Here is a 21,374-nt window from a genome sequence, read left to right on the forward strand (position 1 = left end):
GGGCGTTGTGAGAAGGGTGAAGGACAGCGGGGAGGCTGTCAGGGCAGGGACTCACACGGAAGGCCACGGTCTGGGGCCCCCACAGGCTGTGATGGCCTTCCCGGATGCCAGGCTGGACATGCTCCCCACTCAGTGGCACTTAACGTTTACTCCATGAGGCTTAAAAAGCAAAACCTAAAAAAGCGAGCACTGGACTGGAGCTGCAGGGGAGGGGCCGGAGGGGGGGCGGAGAGGAGACTGGGGAGCCCCCCCCGCCCCTCTTGGCAGTCTCCTTGCCTCCCACTCCCCCAGCCCCGGGAGCCACCCGGGAAGAAGCCTCAGCAACGAGAAACACTTCATTTGTCACCACTGCCTAAGTTTTATTTTTACACATTTTACATTTGAAAGATTCCTGAGGCTCCGTCATAAATAAGAAAGATGGAAAGTGAAAGTTTGCAAACAGATGAAGCCAGAGTGACATCCGCTAACACTGTGTGCGGAAGCCGGCATGCTGGGACGGCGGGGACTCTCTCCCGACGGGGACAGCCTGGGCACGGGGTGCCAAGGGGCCCCACCCAGCTGACACACCACCCCGGACTGGGCAGGATGAAAACCTCCGTGTTCAGGCACAGGCGGGCAGAACTGGCGTGTGGGTCCGTAACACCACCAAGCTCTAAGCACGGGCCGTCTGTCTGTCCTAAGAAGGACGGGGCACAGTAACGACCGTCTACGCAGCTACTAGAGCATCCCCGAGTCCCGTCCGGGAGAAACTCCAGGGCTGCGCTTCCCGTCCAGGGCTGACCCTGCCGCCAGGGGACACGGGGCCATGTCTGGGGACATCTGCGGTTGTCACGACCACAGGACAAGGTGCTCCTGGCACGGAGGGGGTGGAGCCGGGGATGCTGCTCAGCCCCCACAGCACCCAGGGACGCCGCGCAATGACCCACCCCACGTCCACAGTGCCGAGGGGAAAGACCCTGCGCCAGCACACCTCACATTCTAGAACGAGCCAGACATGGGGGCGCATGGTGCAGCAAGCCCTCCACCCTCCCTCACAGTGCGGGAGGCAGGATAGAAATAGCCCAGGACATGGAAGCCGGCCCAGGCTCTGCAGCTGGCTCAGTCCATTCCAATCGAGAGGGTTATTATTGCTTTTTAATAAAATAAAAGGGGGCAGGGCCAAAAGATAAGGCGGTCTCTAATCTACCAGGATAAAAATAATTAATTTCTGGGCACACCCGCAGGGCCCTGGAGGAGATGGCCCTGCACCTTCGATTCTGTTGTCGGCAGAGAATTTTCCACTGTCTGGACAAAGATGAGGTGACTCTTCTTTAAACAGCCTTTTATCACTTACATAGGGAGGATAAAAGTTAATCCCAATCCAAAGCACCTTTGTGGGATTAACGTCCCCCCCAAACAAGGAAATGAAACATTCCGGTCCTTCTGGGAAGATGCCGGAGGATGGGAGCAACTAATTTATGGCTCCGAGGCTGTGATGATTAATGCAATATCCCCAGTCTATAATGCTGCTTTCACTTAATTACCGCCTGTAATTGGGAGTTGTAAAGATAAGATTAATTGAATCTGGGGGATGTTAAAAGTTTAATACGTTGGAACGTGGCTCCTCTGTTATCAGAAAGTACAGACTGCAGGACGCTGGGCCGAGCGTTCAGAAGAGCGGCCCCTGGAGGGATTATAAAGCATGGGTGGACGGGAAGCCGACAGCCACAGGGACTTCTGGCTCCAACCGCCAAGGGAAAGCTGCCCTCCCACCACTCGGAACAACCCAGCGACAGCCTCAGGGTGCCGAGAAGCCCCAACGCTAGGGATGTGCCCCCCAGCCCACACCCCCGCCCCCGCAGGGGCCTCGGTAAGAGGCAAGCCTCAGATCTCAGCGGAAGGCAAGCAGAACTGGGGCGTGGGTCCTTCTGACACACAGCTCTGAGCGAGCTCGGGCCGCCTGCCCAAAGAGGGGGGGGTCAGTGAAGGCTCTGTCTGTACGGCTCCTTCCGACGGCTGCGAACCCTGTGGGCTGTAGGTTCCCACGGAGCCCTCTCTCCATGCCACGGCCCTCTGGGTGCCCTGGGAGGCCCCCCGCAATGGGGGCCCAGGTGAGCTGGCTACAGAAGTAGCTAGCCTCCCAACAGGGACGGACATTTGCTCCTGGAGAAAAGTCCCCCCAGGCCCCAAGAGGCCCCCACAGCAGAGCCTCGTCATCCTGGTCACAGCCGCATCCCGCGTCCCACCACCTGGAGGGGGCATCCCTGACTCTCGGGCCTGGCTCGGGGAGGAAAGAGGGACACGCAGCCATCTGGGTGGGGCATGTCTGCTCACCAACCCCTGAGGCAGGAGTAGCTGTCTGGCCATCAGCGAGCGAGCTCTCAGGGCCATAAAACAGAGTTGGTTTTATTGGTCACCGACATGGGAGCAATCTGTCTTGCTCCCCAGGACCTCCGTCCCCATCACAGGGTCAAACTTCACGGCCAAAATCAATCCACTTGGCCGGCCTGCAAACCCCTCTGGACATGGAGCCCCAATCGGCCGGTGACAAAGGGTTCTTGCATGGTTTCCTTGGACAGTCTCCCCAGGTGCTCTGGTCCAGTCCACTCCAGGTGGCCAGCAGGAGGCCTACCCCTGGCCCCTCTCGCCACTCTCGCTCAACCCCAGAGCCCTCTCAGAACTTCCACTGGCTCTCCCCATCCCTCTCTCAGCCAGTGTCAGGAAACCCCTCCGGCAAGGCTGGCTTCCCCTCGCAAGCTGCTGCCCATCGGCCCTGATGTCGTCCCCTTGGTCCAACAGCGCAACACCTCCCCCAGGGCCAGCCATGTCCCACCCCAAGACGGCACCTGGCAACACGCTCCTCCCCCAGGCTTGGGCTTGGGTCTGAGGCCCCAGCACCCAAGTCACGGTGGAAGAATCTGGAGAAGCTGGATAAAGGAAGTGGGCAGGAAAATCTCCAGAACCTGGTGAGCCATGAGAAGGCTAGCAGACTGGAGGCTTCAGAGAGCAGAACCAGAAATGCAGGAGTGCAGGGGCGGGGTGGGGTTGTCCTGGGGAAGGCTGCAGAAGGAATGGCCACCTGTGAGGGAATTGCTCGGACTCCTTGCTTGCAGCAGTCTGAGGGACACAGAATGTGTCCCGGTCCTGAAGCGGGCCGGGCAGGAGTCTGGAACTTTCTACAAAGTGTCCCGCTTGGGGTCTTTATCTCTTTCACCAGCCCTTCCCCTTCTGCATGTTCTCTCTGCTTTTGAACGTTCTACACTAAGTACTTCTGGGCAACACTAAACCAGAAAGTCCTGGAAGTCGGCACTGTCGGAACGGTATCCCTGGCAACCACTCCAGGTGACCCTGCAGAGGCTGCAGCAGGACCAGATAGGCTCCATAATTCCCAGTTTAATGCTGTGGAATTGCCCAGAAGGCCGACAGAGCCAGATTCAGGCATCATTTGCCAACGCCCTTTTTGGAAAGGCAGTTGTCTGCAGACATCAGGGGCCTCGGGTAGAAAATAAAACAGTTTTAGATTAGGAATAAGGTACATGGGAGGCAACGGGAGACCCCAGGCCCCGGGCCCCCCAGGTGAGAATACAAGACGTGCGAGGCACAGTGGTTGAAAGACTGCTACTGTCCAGCCATTTCACGGTCCAAACGACCGGCCAACCAGAAGGAACATGCTTCAGGCGTGATGGTGAGCTGCCAGACCCGCACCTAGACACCGAGTTCCCGAAGGAAGTGACACCCAGGTCTGGGGAGGGACCAGATGGGCCACTCCAGGACGGTGGGCGTCCCCCAGCCTTCCCTGTGTTTCCTGCTCCTTCATTTACACTTTGAGGTACTCGGAGGGAATGCAACCCCCCCAATCACGGCCACCCCAAGAAGCCAAAGCTGAAACCCGCAAACCTGCCCACAAGGCCGGGTCCAGAGCGGTGAGCAATCACATCTGAGCCCTGCAGCCCGACACACAGGGGGGTCTGACCTGTCTACGAGTGCAGCCTGGACGCTAGAGAGGTGCACCATCCGGCCCACCCCGTGTTCCTGCTGTAACACTGAGGCCAGGGGGCGAGAGGTCTCGCCAGCCCTGCGGAGGCCAGGCCTGAGCCCAAGCTGGTGGCAGAGCCGTCTTGGGGACACTGCGTGGCCCCAGATGTCAGGAGGCTTCTGCCTGCTTGGGTCACAACAGACTCGGGGGCCTAATATACTCCAGGGCTTGTGACGCCAGGCAGGTGGCGGGTGCTTGGATGGGCGGAGGCCTCAGCCTGGCAGCCGGGCGGCTCTTGGGGCCGGACAGGGCTGGGTAATTAAAAGGAGAGGCGTCCTCTGCGGCCTGCACTGCTTGCGGGCCAAGGGACAGGCCACTGCCATTTTACTGACTCACCGGCCAGGGAGAGTCTTCCTGTCTGCCGGGGAAGATGCTATTAATAGTGTCATTTTCTTGGTGTTTTGTTTATTCCCCCGGACTGGCTTGATGGATGTGAATAATTATCAGACTATAAAAGCCAGCAAATGTGCTATTTTCTATCGCTCTAAATCATCAAACAAATAAAGTGTGAAACAGCATTTTTGAATATAATTTTCCCCTCTAATGGCTTAGAGTTATTATCAAGAACAATGAAAATAAATAAGCAAATGCCTTGTGAGTTAAAAATTAAATGAGTGTGTCATGAAGAGGAACACAGACCATCTTGGAGAGCAGGGACCTGCTCAGGAGCCGTTAGTTACAATGATGATGAGCAGCAAGGCTTTGGGCCGTGCAGGCCCCCTTCCAGCCAGAGGCGTGAGTGCCTGCGGCCGCCTGGCCCAGGATGGGAGTGGCAGGATGCCTTGGACGAGGGTACTGGGGTGCCTGCAGCCTGGCACCTGTGCGCCCAGCTGACCCCCAGCAGCCCCGGGATCCTGAGTGTTGTTGCCCCATACGGCCCCCATGGGGACAGCCACAGGGAACCTCAGAAAGGCTGCCGGGGGGGCGGCCTCTGCCTCTCCTCTCCCGGGCCATGGACCAGCGATGCCAGAGGGATTGCTGACTCTCAGACCACCAAGAAAACCCACGCTCATGGGGCAAAGGATGAGCAACGTGAGACTCCGGCGGAAGGAATCCCACCCACCCCACGGAGCCCAGGGGCTGTGCCGGCGGGCCACCCCTCATCTTTTCGGACGTGCTGGCTGCCCCAGGCTTCAGGGCCCCGTTACAGGTGGACTCAGGTCCCTTGCCAGGAGAGCAGCACTTCTACGGTACGTTCTCCTGCCTGCTGCAAGGGTAACAAGACTTGCTGGGGGCAAGGCTCTCAAATCCCCAACCACCCTTCTCACGAGGCCCCTCAGCCCCTCCTGGGGCCCCCGCATGGAATTGTCTTGCTCGGAGTCAAGACGTGCAACACCGTGACACTTTTTCCCCCCCCAAGACTCATGCGACTCCCTGCCGGTGACAATCGCCAAGCCTGACAGCTTCCACTGTACGCGGCTCCCGGCGATCAGGTGCCATGATGAGAAGGCTCATCTCCCTGGCCTTCCTCTCTGTTGAGGAACACATGCCAAGAGCAGGGGTCCAGCCAGGAGCACTTTGGAAATGTCAGCTCAGCCTGACGCGTGTTGGAGGGTGAGGAAGTTAATTTCACACTGTGTGCACAAGGCCTGGGCAGACAGGCCCCTGGCCGTTTAACATGCTATAATTACAGAAACAGAAACAAGAAGGCAGAGGCTACTGGAAGTGCTGAGACCATGTGTCAAGTTGGAGGCCACCTGGCATGAGCCAGCCGCCCACACAAGCCCAGGGCTCCCATGTGCTGGGCATGCAGAAAAGCCGTTATTGCTGCAATCTTCAAACACAAAGCCCCGTATCGGCCCACACAGCCAGCACCTGCTCTAGCCACACGTTGGCTGGACAGTTCCAGCACACGGCCCCGTGGTCTGGGCGGGCCAAGCAGAACGACCTAGTCAAGGAATGGGCTGCCCCACAAGCCTCCCAGCTGCCGGGGCACCATCTCTGAGCTGGTTAGTGGAGCAGGAGGGCCCAGAGAAACACAGTCACGAGTGGTCACCCCTCATCTGGTGACCACTGAGACAAGCCATATCAACTGGATCTACTGAAATGTCCAAGCACATCAGGTGACTTCTGTGTCCAGCATTTCATGCATGGCAGGTAAGTTATGCCTCGATAAATCTATTAACAAGGCCCCAGCCCTGTGGACATGGGAGCAATGAGTCAGTCCCTGCCCCAGTTTCTGGGCTCAGTGCCAGAGATGCACCTGGCCCTTCAGTGTCTTCTAGGCCTTGAACCAAGGCATCCACCAGGTTAATATGAGCCCGGTCAGGGGAACCAGAAACCTACAGATAACCCCTCTGGAAAAGGCACCAGGCCCTGGTGGTTTTACTGAGAGCACCAAAAAACCGTCACGCTAAAGGGCTGTGCCCACTTACGCACATGGTTACCAAACAGACAAGGAGATCAGATGCTACTGAACTCCTTCTATGAATCTGGCATATTTTTGAATGAATGAATGGGAAACCCTGTCACCAACATAGAACAAAGACACACAGGAAAATGATAGGCCAGTCTCACATAGCTGCAAAGTCCTAAGTAAAATCTTAGAAAATCAGACACCTTCCTTTGCCCCATGAGCGTGGGTTTTCTTGGTGGTCTGAGAGTCAGCAATCCCTCTGGCATTACAAAAAGTGTATTATAAGACCAAGAGGGTCTTGTCATCCCCAGGGTTGCCAAGACAGTCCCACAAATAGAACTCTATGTAAAACAGCAAGCCATTCAGTATAAAAGTTCTTAGCCAGGTGCCTGGGTGGCTCAGTTGGTTAAGCGACTGCCTTCGGCTCAGGTCATGATCCCGGAGTCCCGGGATCGAGTCCCACGTCGGGCTCCCTGCTCAGCAGGGAGTCTGCTTCTCCCTCTGACCCTACCCCCTCTTGGGCTCTCTCTCTCACTCTCTCTCTCTCAAATAAATAAATAAAATCTTTAAAAGAAAAAAAATTTAAAAAATAAAAAATAAAAGTTCTTAGCCAACTAGCCTAGGAGGGACCTCCCCATGGTCTCGGTTCATGATGAGGCAGGAGAGGCATTCTGGAAAGTCGGGAACAAGGAAAGCCACCCATTATGACAGCACTCATCAGTGCCATACTAAAGATGCTAGCCACTGTCATAGCTCAAGAAAAAAGATAAAAAGACAGTAACAATTAGAAGGGAAGAGACAAACTCTTTTATTAAAGCATGGGGACAGGAGGACCCATGGGCAGAAAGATGTGCTGCCAAAGTGACAAACTCTTTTATAAACAACACAATGTTCAACCTGGGAAAGCTAAGAACAAGCTGGTAAACAACAGAATGAAGCATTCCAGTAAGGAAGCAGAACGATCGGTGTGCAGACAGCCTGACGTCCTCTGCACCAGAAAGACATTCACAGCAGGCCATGAAACCCACTAGGGTAGACCCTGCCCTTGTCTGTGGTCCAGAAGCAGGAGCTCCTCCCCACAAAGGAGGTCAAACATAAACCTGGGCGTGTGCCCACCACTGACAGAATCACAGAGTCTGACCTGGGAGAACCGATGCACATCTCAGCAAAGCTGGTGCTGCTGGGTAACGTGACCACTCAGAGCCTCTGACCAGAGCAGGAGGGCCACAAACGCGTATCAGAATGCCCCCTCCCCCATGAGCCAGTCCTTCAGTGAACGAGGTAAGGGGACCACCTCGTGATCTGACACCAGCTCCGGCTGACCTCACGACACAAGCGCTCACTATCCTGGGCGTGAGCAGGGCGGCCTTATCACGATGGTGGTGTGAAAGAAGCACTAACAATGGTCACACCGGGTGGCACGGGTCAACTGGGGCGGATGGTCACCCCACACCCTAGTCTGGAGAAATAAAACGTTAGAAAAAGCATCCAGCAGACAGACTTGCCTTTAAACCACGAGCGAAGAGGTGCAAAGACCTGCAAAGATGGAGAGCCTGGGGTCCCTGTGCCCACTGGGATGGGAGGAGGAAGAGCCGTCAGCAGCCCAGTCTACCTGGAAGGGGAGAGACCAGGACCCCGTCCCAGACACTCAGGAGAGAAACCAGAGTGCATTTCCAAGTCCCTCCGGCCCAGGGGGACTCCTGTGCAGCAAGAAGCTCAGCCGGGACCACAGAGCCCCCTCTGTGAGTGGGCAGCCGGAACTGTCTGACGGCAAATGGACGGCTGCCCAATTTCTATCAAGAAATCCCATCTTAACTCCCGAGGAACCTCATTCTGCGGAGAGGCAGCCTCCCTCATTTGTCCCGGTGCTGGGATCCCTTGATGCAGCGAATACAAACCCTTGCTGGGGACACAGGACCGGCCAAGGCCCAGGGTGGCTTGTTCCCAGAAAAGAGCCTTATTGAGCCACGGCGGTTTTACCTTTAATGGATCGTTTCACGGGACAATAGGCAATGGAATTCAGTAGCTGGCACAAGCAGCGTCAAGGATTTCAAACAATGACGTTTCTACTGAAACACACACAGGAGGGGCGCCTGGGTGGCCCAGTTGGTTAAGCGACTGCCTTCGGCTCAGGTCATGATCCTGGAGTCCCAGGATCGAGTCCCGCATCGGGCTCCCTGCTCGGCGGGGAGTCTGCTTCTCCCTCTGACCCTCCTCCCTCTCGTGCTCTCTCTCTCTCTCTCATTCTCTCTCTCAAATTTAAAAAAAAAAAAAAAAAATCTTTAGAAACACACACAGGAGATAAACAGCGAAAACAGGGAGTCTCCAATGGGATGACCGTGGCGAGGATGCCAAATGGACGGGCCTACTGGACGGAGACAAAGGGGTGCTGGCCCAGCACGGCCCCATGGGAACCGCGGATGCGGAGGCGCTGGGCCCGGTTCACACGTGGCCAGCCCACGTTAATTAAGAAAGAGACTTTACAAGGCCAGTGGTGTCGAGCCTGCCATTAAATGCCGAACTGGAGGCATCCGATCCCAAGCCCCGGTTTATTTTAGACCTGTGAATTATTTTTGTTATAGGACGGGACTGAAAATGCCAAGTCACACGCGTGCTTGCTTTTGATGTTTTTGAAATGGTGGGGGGGGGGGGGGGGCTTCTGAGGTGAGGCTTCCAAAGGCAGGCACCGAGGACAGAGCATCCAGACACGGGGCCGCCATGGAGCACCTCGGTCTCCCCCTCGTAGAACTGGCCTGAATTTCTGCTCATAAAGCACGCCGGAGGCAGCCTCCCGCCGCGCCCACACCCATGGCCCACGGGCCACCTGCTCCGGCCCCCAAGCTCCTCGGGCGGCGGCAGCGTGGGCTGGAGCGGGGATGCCCCTGGAGGTGCCTGTGTTGAAACATGCAGGCTGTGTGAGTGGGAAGGAAGAGGGACGGGTCCGTGAGAGCACGAGAGCTCGGAAGGGATGGGGCTGGTGGCTCAGGAGCCCAAGATGGCAGTTCCCTTTCGTCTGCAGCCCAGAGGAATTGGATAGGCCAGGGTCAGCTACCCCAGCTCGTAGCAGCACGGGCCCAGGACACAGCAATAAGCTGGCTGGGGCCTGGGAGGGTGGCTGGGAGTCCAGCTCTCTCCACTGGCTGAGAGCAGTCAGGAGGACATCTTCAACTGGGGGGAGGCTCAGGTCTACTAAAGTGATTTCCCATGTCCTGGACACGTCGGCGTTCACTGTCACACACACACACCCACGGACAGCAAGGCCTACTGACCCTCGTGTGGACACACGCTAACAGTGAGGGCCCCTGGGTGTCTCCGACTTGCCCTCTTAACCACGGGGCTGGCTTTGGAGAGTAGGCGGGTTACACCATCTTTATCAACAGATGCCCAGGGGCTCCGGCTTGCACGTGTCAGACCAGGTGAGTCTCAGCCTACCGTCCAGGAGGCCAAGGCCACAGGGCACTCGGCGTCACTGGCGCTTCAGGGAGGGTTAAGCTCACACCTGGGCTGAGTTGGCTCAGCTCAGCATCAGGCTGGAGAGAGCAGGCAGACCGAGCCTCCGGGGGAGGCCACTGAAGGAGGGCCGCTAACAGGTTTCGTTCTCGCAACGCGAGCACCACCCGGCCCAGCCCATGCCTGCCCCGCTCCGTCTGAAGGCCGCAAGGCCTCCCCACCTCCTGCTACTGTGCCAACATGAAGGGGGAGCCCATTCACAGCCAGGTTTTTAAGCAAAGTTGACAAAGACTCGTTCTCTCTCTCTCCTCACGGATTTGCAGGCATCTCCCTTCAGAGAAGCTGAAATCTGCCGACAGCAACCTCACTAGCATGAGAGAAATTTGCCATGGAAACCAGACCCTGCACGCAGACCCCGAATCTCTGATGGCTCGTCTACAGTACCAGGCGGTGCGGGGAGCGACCCTGGCCAGGCTGGCCCCGGCTCGGCAGCGGGAGGAGGGGTCCCCACCACCAGCCGCAGACTCGGCGGCTCAGTCAGCTCCTGATCCAAACGCTGCCAGGTGGGAGAGTCTCAGGATGGAAATTCATGCTCAGTGACGACATTTCGAACAGAAGAACCAACAGTTTCTTAGAGGGCTGGGCGGAGAGAGGACTCCAGCTACTGGTCTAGCACTCCGGCCTGGGAGAAGGAGCTCGGGGCGCCCCACAGCCAAATCCCTGCATCTCTTAATCTACGCTGGTGCACGTTACCACTCTGAACAAAGGACTCCAAAAAAGTGAAGGGCCATCTGCTCCTGCCAGACCAAGCCGGTGGGGTGGTGGGACAGGCCAGTGACGTCTGTGTCTGCGAGAGGCAGGGAGACAGAGGATGATGACGCCCAGTGGAGCAGAAGGGCACTAGCCTGACCTGCTGGCCCCGGGCCCGCCTTCCCAGCTGATGCATCCTCCTGCTGGGATGTGGTGAGGGGAGGAACTCATCCCCCACCAACCAGCCAGTCCCACAGTCCCACGCCCCTGGCCTGGCTGCCCACCCTCCCGCTACGCCCCTCTCCACGGGCTGCCCGACTCCATCTCTTCCCCCAGGCCTCAGCCCTCTGGGCTTCCCTGACCCCGTCTGGGGGTGCCCGGCCACCACCCAGCCTGGCCCTGCTCTGGGGGTGTGGGGCCACACCGTGAGCTCCCATCCTGACAGGTGCCATCAGTCCTGGCGTGGTTCATGTCAGACCCAGAGTGGGCACTCCACTGGGCCAGGAGCTGACCCACAAAACCACCTCTGTTCGGCACCCACCCCTCTCCCTTCCCCCGCCTCCGACCTGTAGCTGGACAGTGTTTGCCGGGCTCCCAGCTGTAAATGCGGCCATGTGATCAGGCACCGGCCAGTAAGAGGCGAGCGGAAGCCTGGGGCGCTGCCTCCTGTGTCTACCCATCAAAGTTTCTGGAACACGTCCCCCTCTTGCCCCACCTGGACACCCAGGGTGACCTCCGCTGAAGCCAAGCGCTTAAGATGGCAGAACGGTGCCCGAATCCCTGTCTCCGTCTCCCACGGGAACCTACCAGCTTCGATTTCAGCTCAGAGGGGCTTGACTCAGGGACCGTTCTGGGGACTCCGTAAGAGAAGAGTCCTCTCCCTCCCACACCTTCAAGTCCAGGCCACCTCCGCCACCTGGGACACACCCTGACCCCAAGGCTGAGCGGCCGCACCCCCAACCCGAAGGGCAGGGTGGAGCAGTGGCAGGGCCCCCACCCGCCCCCCGACCCGAGCTCCGCAGCCCCGAGCAGGTGTCCAACCAGCCTGTGCCTCACCTGTGCGGGGGGGCGGCGTGGGGCTGCAACAAGCACCCCCGTGGCCCCTACGGTCAGGATTTCTCAATGTGTCCCCGCGTGCAGTAATGGACTGCGTACACAAGCATCAGGTAAAAATGCTAAAGTGGCGTATGCAGCTGGCCCAACGCAGAAACAGCCCAAACGCCCATCACCCGTGAACAGATGAACAGATGGAGGCAGAGCCGTACAGCGGAAAACCCTACAGCCACAGAAATAAATCAGCTCCTGCCACGTGGAACGGGGTGCGTCTTCCTCCCCAACTCCCAGTACAAACGCAAGGTACAAATAAGTCTGTCTGTATGGCGCTCGAATCCAGCCACCACTCAGCCACATCACCCAGGGCCACAGACACATGTAGGAAAAGGACCCACAGAAGCAACCACATGAGTACCATCGAGTCAGGAGGAGAAGAGGCAGAAGGACGGTAGTCAGCTCTGGGTGGGGAGGGGGCTGCGGAGGAAGGGGCATGGGGTGGGCGGGGGGAGGTTCGTTTCCCAACACTGTCGGGATTACGCGGGGGTTGACTCCAATAAATGGTACATAAATACATATCTTTGGGGCATGTACGTATTTTGCACATTCTGTGCACTGAGCTATAGTTTGCAACAAAGGCGTATGAGAGACACCGTTCTCAGAAGCCCCTAAGACGCCTGGCCCCTGCTCATAGTGACTCGAACATTTTCTTGTGCTGCTGTGAGGGGTTTTTGCTGTAATAACTAAGGTCCCACGTCAGGAGACCCTGATATAGGGAGATGACCCTGGGTGGGCCTGACCTAAGCAGGTGAGCCCTCAAAAGCGGGGGGTGGGGGCCCCCTTCAAGTCTGCGGTGCCAGTGGGAGGGGATCCCAGGTAGGGCTGAGGATGGAGGGGGGCACATGGCAAGCCTTGAGTGACCTCTAGATGCCGACAGCAGCCCAGGGCTGGCAGCCAGCAAGGACGTGGGACCTCACTCCTACCACTGCAAGGAACAGAACTCTGCCAACGACCCAGACAGGACCGGAGGTGGGCCTTCCCCGGGGCCCGCCGACACCTCGATTCCAGCCTCTGAGAGCCTCAACTGAGGAGCCGGCTGGCCCAGGCCTCAGTTCTGCCCTACAGAACCGAGAGCAAATAAATGCAGACCACATGCCCGCTGGTTGGTCATGCAGCAAGAGAAAACCAAAACCACCTCTGCTCAAGATTAGGAGAAAAGAAACACATCAAAACTCTCTAACAGAAGGGTGCCAGGACGCTCACATCCGTCCACTGTGTGCACTGGGCGCGAGGCTGCTCTGTTCACTTTTCTCTTCCCTTTTCTGATAGTGGAAGTTTCTTTTGTTTTTTTGTTTTTTAAGAGTACACTTCAAATAGAACAGCACAGAAACTGGGAAGAGTTACTTTGCAGGGGACACACCTGACCACCCACCTCAGCCAGGGGACCGAGGCCAACGTCCACAATCACAAGCCGTGGTGATGGCACCCCCCGCCGAGACAGCATCAGGAGAAGGGCCTGTGACTCAGGGGTTCTCCTCCCCAAACCCAAACCCCCAGTCTCACCATGAGAAAAACCCCAGACAAATTCAAGGAAGGGGCTCCCTACAAAACCCCTTCCCCGTCCTCCGCACCACTCTCAAGAGGCATCAAACACCAGGGAAGTCTGAGAAACTGTCCCAGCCCGGAGGAGCCCAAGGAGACATGACAACTCTGTGTCACATGGGAGCCTGGGACGGAAAAAGGGCATTGGGGGAAACAAAAAATTGGAATAAATTGTGGACTTTGCTTACTGAGAATGTATTGACGTGGGTCCGTTAACTGCAGCAGGGTCCTGGCCCGACAGAAGAGCCCAGTGGGGAATCAGTGTTGGGTGGGGGAGCGCTTGGACTAGCTCCTCAGTGTTTCCATAAATCTAAAACAGTTCTAAACACCAAAGTCTTTTTTCAAAAAAGAGAGTATGCCGCCAAAACCGTGGGGAAAGGGGCCCGTGACAACCACGGGAGGCACAAGGAGAGCGCCCCGCGGCGGAGCGTTTGCCTGGGGTGCACTCTGACACCCCAAGCCCGATTCCCAGACCCCACCAGCCGCAGTGCTGCCCGCCGTCCAGGCTCGTGGTGAGGCGTCAGGCCATCCGCAATACCAGAGGAACCCCCGCTCCCTCTCGCTGGCTTTTTGAGGAGAGCATATGGTGAGATTTTTCCTTAGCAGAAGGCTGACCTTCCTCCGCTTAGCGCGATGTTAAAATCACTTTGCATTCCCTGAACAAACACCAACTGTGTCTGTCCCCGCCAGCATGCCGCAAGAGGCGAGGAGCCAGCCCACGGGCACAGGTCCCGCCGCCGGCGGAGCGGAGCCCCTGGGAGGGTGCCCCCAAATGTGCTAGGTTTCCGGGGTTCTCTGGTCCACCCCAAGTGGCACACGTCACGTGCTCTCACATAACACGCTGTCAGGTGTTGCTGGAGCAGCACCAGGTGATTAGACTTCCAGGCGTGTGACGCCGGAAGAAGGGAATCAGACAAATGGAATGGTCTGGAATTCGCACTGCACTGCACCACACTGTGCAAAGTTCTCCAAAACTGCCTGTTGTACTCGCCATGCTAACTAATGACGCAATCCCATTCTCGCGGTCTGATGACACCTGATGCCCTAGTTTGAGAACGCAAAGGTCTCTCCGGCATCAGGATTAGGAGTTAATTTTCCAACGCTAACATCAGCTTTCGGTTTTTGCACTACACAACCCCGACAAGCAGAACGCCTATGGTTCCGATCAAGAAGTCAGGCCGAGGGCTCTATGAAGCCCAGGAGGGGACCTGGGTGGGGGTGACACGGCTATCATTCCTGCAAGCTCCCTGTGCACAGGCCCTCCTGGCCGTGGCGTGAACCCACATATCCTAACACTGAGCCAACGTCATGATGCCAAGCTCCAGAGCGCAAGGTGCAAAGCCCAACTGGAAGCGAACGCTCCAGCCGGGGCCCCCCGGCGCTTTGGGTAAGGTGGGTTAGGTGGCTCTTAGTGACCTCCTGAAGCACCAGGTCCCAGGTCTTCTGGGCACAGTCCAGTGGGGGTACCCCAGAGGACAGACTCAGGCTGCCTGCGGGAGGAGACACTTTTCCTTTCTCTCCTGGATGCACGCACACATGCACGCACGCCCCGAGTGCACATGGTCACACGCACACACATCTGCACACTCTAGGGTGACCAGAGTCCGAAGTCTGCCCGGCTCAGAGAGGCTCCGGGATGCAGGACTTCCGGCTCTGAAGCCAGGGAAGTTGCATGGGTCACCCCCCCCACACACATGCCTCACAAGGGGACAGCGGGCACACAGATCAGGCACAGCAGAACAAAGGACAATCAGTTCTGCTGCCGTAGCCGCTGCAATCACCGTCCAAAGAGGAGACTCTGGAAGGGGGACCAAGAAGGCTCTTCCTGCCGGCCCACGGCCCGCGCATCAAACGGGGAAGCTGAGTGCCACAGCGGGCCCAGCGGCAGCCTGCAGAGGTCCCGACCCAGAACCAACAGGCCAGGAAGCTGGGCCTCAGTGGGTCTAGCTCAGCGCTCTCGGGACCTCCCCTGGCCATCTGGGACAGCGGCCATCTTCCTGCAGAAGGGGGCTCCTTCTGCAGGGAGGGAGCTGGGCCTCATCAGGAAACTCCCCCAGTGGCCTGTTTGGGGAGAGCGGACTCTGGCTGTGGCTGCAGGGCTGGGCCACTCTGCAGACAGATTTCAGCATCCTGCGGGGAGCGGTCACGGGGCCCCAAGAGCAGGACTCCGCAGCCCGGCGCGCTGACTCACACACCAAGGGATCCACCTCACCACCTTATCTATTCCCTTTTAATCTCGGGGTTCTGACACCTCCTGCCTCAGTGGGAGTCTGCTCTCGGGGGAGCTTCCTGCTCTGAAACACTCCTTCTGTTGCTGTTTCCGCCACCTTAGCACAGGACCTGGGGCTGAGGCAAGCGGAGCCTGGCCGGGTTCCCCAGCATGCTAACAAGGCACAGATGGACTGCCTTCCTTCCGGCATCCTGGTGGGTCTTTTCCATCCAGCCTCCCCTGGCATGGCGGTCACACTGAGCTGCCACGGGGCTGTCCCGAGATGCCCAAATGGGGGTTTGGCCCCGGGGCGGGGGAAGGCGGGGAGGAGGGAGAGTGTCCATTTCCCTTCTGCATCTTGTGCGGGTGACAGGACATGGTGTTGGGAAGCTGAGTTATTAAAACCAATCTGTGAAGCTGTCAGGCTCCTACCAATCTCCATCCATATCGGTGTCGAGCCGAGCCCTCCCTGACACCACAGGGCCTCTCGGGGGCCAGAGCCAGGCAGCTGGGAGGAGTTACTCCTGTTGCCTGATGGGGGGCTGTGCCTGAGTCAGGGAATGGGGACCCCTGGTCCCCACTGAGCCAAGCTCTCAGAAGCCATGAAGTCTCCAAGCCTTCTCCAGGTGCCGCCTCCTTTGGGTGCTGGCCCTCCCCACCAAGGGCCTTCGGGGCTACCACCCAGGGCAGCTTCACCTGGCTCCATCCACCACCTGGACTTCTCAGTCCCAAGCTCCCTGGGGACTAAGCAGAGGCCCTCAAGGTGCCTGGCCCAGCACTGTGGTCCAGCAACGCCCCCTGCAGCCAAGCCTGGGGAGCCTGCTTTGGACACCAAGAAGGAGGCAAGGAGGCAGGGAGGCAGGGAGGGAGAGAGGCAGGGAAGGAAGGAGGGAGGGAGGCAGGGAGGGAGGGAGGCAGGGAGGAAGGGAGGCTGGGAGGCAGGGAGGGAGGCAGGGAGGCAGGCAGGCAGGCAGGCAGGTGCCTATCCCTGGAGGCTCACTGGGAGGGATTAACGGATGCGCAAAGGAGCTGCAGCTGGGAGGTGGGCTGATGCAGCCTCAGGTGGGCCTGCAGGGAGGTGCTCAGGGGCCAAGCAGACACATAGCCAAGGGGCAAGAGAGTAGCCCAGCAGCCCCCTTCCCCAAAAGAACCTTGCTCTGCCTCCCTGGACAGCAGAGCCACCAAACCTGGGCCCAGCAAGTGCAGCCTCTCTCCCACGCTGCAGCCCAGAGCAGGGCACATGGGAGCTGAGCAGCATCTGCACCCACAACGCTCTTCCTCCCTGTGCCCCACGGCAGGGAGCACACGTCCTCAAACACACACGTATGCCCACACACGTGCACACGCACACAGGCCCCCGCAGTATCACGTGCAGGCAGAGACGGCTGTGCCCGCCGGGAGTCAAGCTTCCCAGCAACAGAAGAAAGGCCGCCCAGTCCCTCTCCTGTGAAACTCCCCTGAGAGAAAATGCCAAAGAAAAGCTCTAGGTGCAGCTACGTCAAAAGGAAAAATTCTCAGCTCGCCCCGGTATCCTGCTCCCTTGGGCTTCTTAGAGGTCAGAGAAGGGGAGTTCTGGAACCATCCCCTCACCTCCAGCCCCCCTCCACAAACTCCACTTAGAAGGATCCTTTCATCGCGCCCAGGACGCCCAGGACGGTGCGGTGCGTGGCGGGGGAGGGGCTCCATGCCCTTTGTGGGAGCACGATCCGAGAGGCCCTCTCCCCGGCCCCCATGCAGGGAGCCCGCACGAGTGAATGCATGTGCACTGCACACGTGTGCGCAGGCAGGCATGCGTGTGGCACACGTGCGGATCTCGGCGGACACGCTCCCTGCCCGTGGGGCACGGGGAGGACGTGAAAGACCGCATCCCAGGTGAACAGAAGCAGGAGAGTGGGAGGGGCTGGGGAAGCCTCGAGAAAACTGCTGGAGACTCAACTCTGGGACCAGTGCCCACCACTCTGAGGGAATGCTGCTGAGTCACGGGCCTGAAGGGCAGGGTCAGGGCCCAGATAAACACCCTGCAGGGAATGCTGGCTGTCCCCACCCGGGGGCCCGGAGTAGGCTTCTGGGAGGCCTGTCCTCCCCCTCCTCTCCCTCCCCCACCCTTCCCTGACCCCACCCATGGGCACAAGGAAGCTGCAGAGAGAACAGGAGGAGATGCTGTTGGGAACGCTGTGTGCGGTGCTGGATCTGAGCAAGAAGCCGGGCCAGGTGGGGGTGCCATTCCCATAATCTTCCATTTCCCCACTGGTTGCTCACAAGGCCTGGGACCCACAGGGCCTACGGCGTGCGGGCAACGGCCACCAGGGGCTCCAGGAGGGCCAGGGATGGCGGGTGCCACTCCCCGGATGCCGAGCCCCGGGGCTGCCCCACCACCCGCTCCCAGCACCGCCCTGCAGGCCAAGCCACTTGAATCAGGGTAGAATCACGCAGCCTCCCCCGCACGCCCAGGCCCACGCGTGCCCGCCCCCCTGGCCCCGCTGACCGACTGGGCCCCGGGAAGGCCAGGGAGGGGGTGAGTTGCAAGGGCCAGGTCTACTTTAAGTCCCCATCTCAAAAGGGATCTTGAAGCAACTCCAACGCTTCACATGCTCTCAGCCCTGCTGCCTGGGAGCACCACCCAATGCCGGCCTTTTGAAGCAATTCCACGCTTTCATCGGCACCAGGCTGTTCCCGCCGCTGTGACACGCCAATCACGCTACCGAAGTAGCAACAGACCCCGAAAGGCTTCATAAAACGCTGTAAACCTGAGGATGGCGACACTTAAAAAAAAAAGCTACCGAAATAATCGGAACTGGTTGCAATTAGGCTGCCGCAGACGCCGGAGAAACGACGCAATCAGGGAGACAGGCGCGGGAGCGCTATCTGCCGGGGAGCAGCCCCCGGGCCCCGGGCAAGGGCAGGGAGCCAGGGCGCCACTGAGTGGCCCCTGAGCCACCAGCCCAGGGACGAGAGGCACCGCACCCACCCCCTGGGCTGGTGTCAGGGGCGCCCAAGACGCGTCTCAGCCCCGAGGATCAGTTCCCATGGACACGGCACCGGCACTCCCGGACCCTGATAGGCACAGAGCCCCCTCCCTGCACCAGGCCCCTGCTGGGGGCTAGGGACCCGGGGTGGGGGTGGCCGGAGACCGAGGGCCCTGCCCCCCCCAGGGTCCACAATCTGATGGGGAGATATGCCAATGTCACACACAGCTAATACGAGCATGGGGTGCCCTGCCAACATCTTGGACCCCCACCCGGGTCCCGGGGAGAGGGCATGGTGCCTGGGCTGAGCTGCTGGGGCTGGGGGAGCAGGGAGCTTGGCAGAGGCGGGGGTGGGAAGCCTCAACAGCTGGATCCTAACAGCTGCACTAAGAAGCCTCTTCCCACCGGCCACACTCAGCACGAGGAACCCCATGTGCAATCCCATCCCCCTTCAGGACCAGAAACCAAGACCAAGGTCAGCCTGCCTTCTGGAACATTCTTCCCCTCAGATGAACCGCTGTTGTGCCCGATGCTGGCCTTGCCGAATGCTGCCCCAGGGCTCTCTGGAGTGGGTTGTGGCGAAGGGGTGGAAGTGAGGGGTGGGTGGACGGCAGGGGACAGGGGTGCTGGGGCTGCGGCCTGGAGAACCCCAAGCTGCTGGAGGCAGGAGGTGAGCGTGCAGAGCCAGACATCAGTCCTGCCCGTCAGCTGCCCTGTCAGCCGGGGGCTGCCACCCCTCACGTTCCCAGTGCCCTCTCCCTCACCTCCCTCGAAGCCAGCCCCCCCTCCCCCCCACCTCTCAGGACTGGCCTGGCCCAGCTGCCTCCCTGGGCTCCCCAGGCCACTTCCCCAGTCACCCGCCCTGTGACCCTCCCTGCCAGCCACAAGCTCACGCTTTGCCCCCAGTCGCCCGAGGCCACCGCAACCTCAGGCAGGGCCGTGGCCGAAGCTCAACCTGCCTTTGGCTGGCACGTGCCAGGATTCAGCCGTGGCTCCTTTCTTTTGTTCTATTCTGTGTTTTCAGGTAAAGGTGGGTTTTCTCCCTTTCCGATCCCTCTGGCTGGTAGACCCTGGCCAAAACATGGGCGTCAGTGGGGAGCTGAGCGTTCCCACTGCCCACCCCGGCAGTCTTCACTCTCCTCCTGCTGCCGCCCCCAGGGAGCCTCTGGGACCATCACTGCTGGGGTCCAGGAGTCCATAAAAAGGGTGGAAGAAGCTGGGAGATGACCGCGGGCGCCGGGAGCAGCAGCTAGGGCCGAAGGGCGGGGGCGCCCTCTAGCGGTGCTCGGGGAGCGGCGCGGGGCCGTGACCGGGACACGGTGCTGGGAGGGCCCAGAAAGCCCCTCCCTTCCACCCCCAGCCCCGGGGGCCCCCAGCGAGAGGGACCGTCCAGACCAGTGAGCTGGGGCCTCAGCACACGCACACACTTATACGGCACAAACACGTGACTGCACACTTACATTTACACACGCACACGCGTAATCACGCACCTTCACAAACACGTGTGCACAGACGCACACGCACACGCACACACTTTCGTGTGTACATACGCACGCTCACAAACACATTTGCGCAAACTTGCAGACTCACGTGCAAACACGCACACACTCGTGCACACAGCCCCAGCCTGTGAATCAGAAAGTCCTCAGCTGCGCTCAGCCTGCCACGGCCCATCAGGAGGACGCCAACTGCTGGGAGCCGGTGGGCAGAGTCCCCAGGAAAGGGACACAAGCATCTCACCCCACAGGCTGCACCACCACGCCTTGCTCACAGCTGTGGGGTTGGGGCAGAGCGCAGCCCCTCTCCACAGGCCTAGACTGGGGCCTCCGCGGACTTGCAGCCTGGCCTGGCCATGGAGACGGAGGGGACGGGGTAACCGAGCTGTCACTGGGACCTCCTGGGCAGCACTGGGGTGACACCGCCTACCAGAACATGCCTCCACCCACCTGCTCAGGACCACACGGGGTGTGAGATTCAGGCCTCTGGCCTCACCAACCCCGTCACTCTCTCTCCAAATTTTTCCTAAAAGCTAAATACCTCCCAGCCAGAGGCTGCAATGATGAAGAGCTGCTGCAAAGCCACAGACAAGTGGCTTGAAAACAAGAAGCCTGTGGAATTCTAACAGGATCCCAGCCAACACACGAGGTAACAAAGCAGCACAATGCGAAGGTCAGAGGGCCGGAGGCCGCAGGACGGCGGCCCCAAAGATGTTCACATCCTAATCACCAGACCTTGTAAGGATGTCACCTCACACAGTAAAGGGACTCTGCAGACGGGATTAAGTCAAGGCCCCCAAGGTGGGGTTGACCCTGGGTTCCCGGGGGCCCCGGCGTCCTCACGAGGCCCTCACGAGGGGGAGGCAGAGGGTGGGAGTCCCAGAGATGGGCAGACCTGCGCTGCTGGCGGTGAGGATGGAGGGGGTGCCGAGGGCCAGGAAAAGGCCGGAGCTGGGTCTCCCCTGGGGCCTCTGGAAGGAACCTGCTCATGCCTGCGTTTAGCCTGGTGCGACCTGAGTCAGACTCCTGACCTCCAGAAATGTCAGAGAACATATGTGTGTTGTGTTAAGCCCCTAGGTTTGTGGTCATTTGTTACACAGCCCCTACTGTGTTCGTCCCCAATGATTCCGCATCCCTCCCTGTCAGAGCAGGAGCCCCCTGCCAGAGAGCAGGGTTGGGGTCCCACTGCATCCACCTCAGAGGTGAGGAAAGGGTGGTCCCATAGCCAACCCCTGCACAGGGAGGCCTGGCTTCCCCCCTGGGGCCTCCTGCTGGCTCCTGAGTCTGCTCCCACCCTCTCTTAGCAAAGGGCTCCAGGACGTCCCAGTGACTTCAAGGGAGCGGGGGTGGCCTCCGCCCCATGCCCATGGGCACAGGCTCAGCCTGGGACACCGAGGTGAGCGGCGCCTTAGCTAGGGTCTGCCTGGGCCCCCAACTAAGCTGGGCCTCCCTGCCTCAGCCCCCACCATCTCAACACACG

General features: G+C 59.4%; 1 protein-coding gene across 1 annotated transcript in view; it reads right to left on the reverse strand.

Annotated features, from left to right (window-relative positions):
* The window catches only part of LOC118005814 (lysine-specific demethylase 4B), a 69,373-nt gene that overhangs the window by 24,852 nt on the left and 23,147 nt on the right, over positions 1 to 21,374 (reverse strand). The gene's annotated exons all lie outside the window — the stretch shown is intronic.

Source organism: Mirounga leonina, unplaced genomic scaffold (assembly GCF_011800145.1).
Source record: "Mirounga leonina isolate KUSES-001 unplaced genomic scaffold, KU_Mleo_1.0 Mir_94, whole genome shotgun sequence".
Taxonomy (NCBI): Eukaryota; Metazoa; Chordata; class Mammalia; order Carnivora; family Phocidae; genus Mirounga; species Mirounga leonina.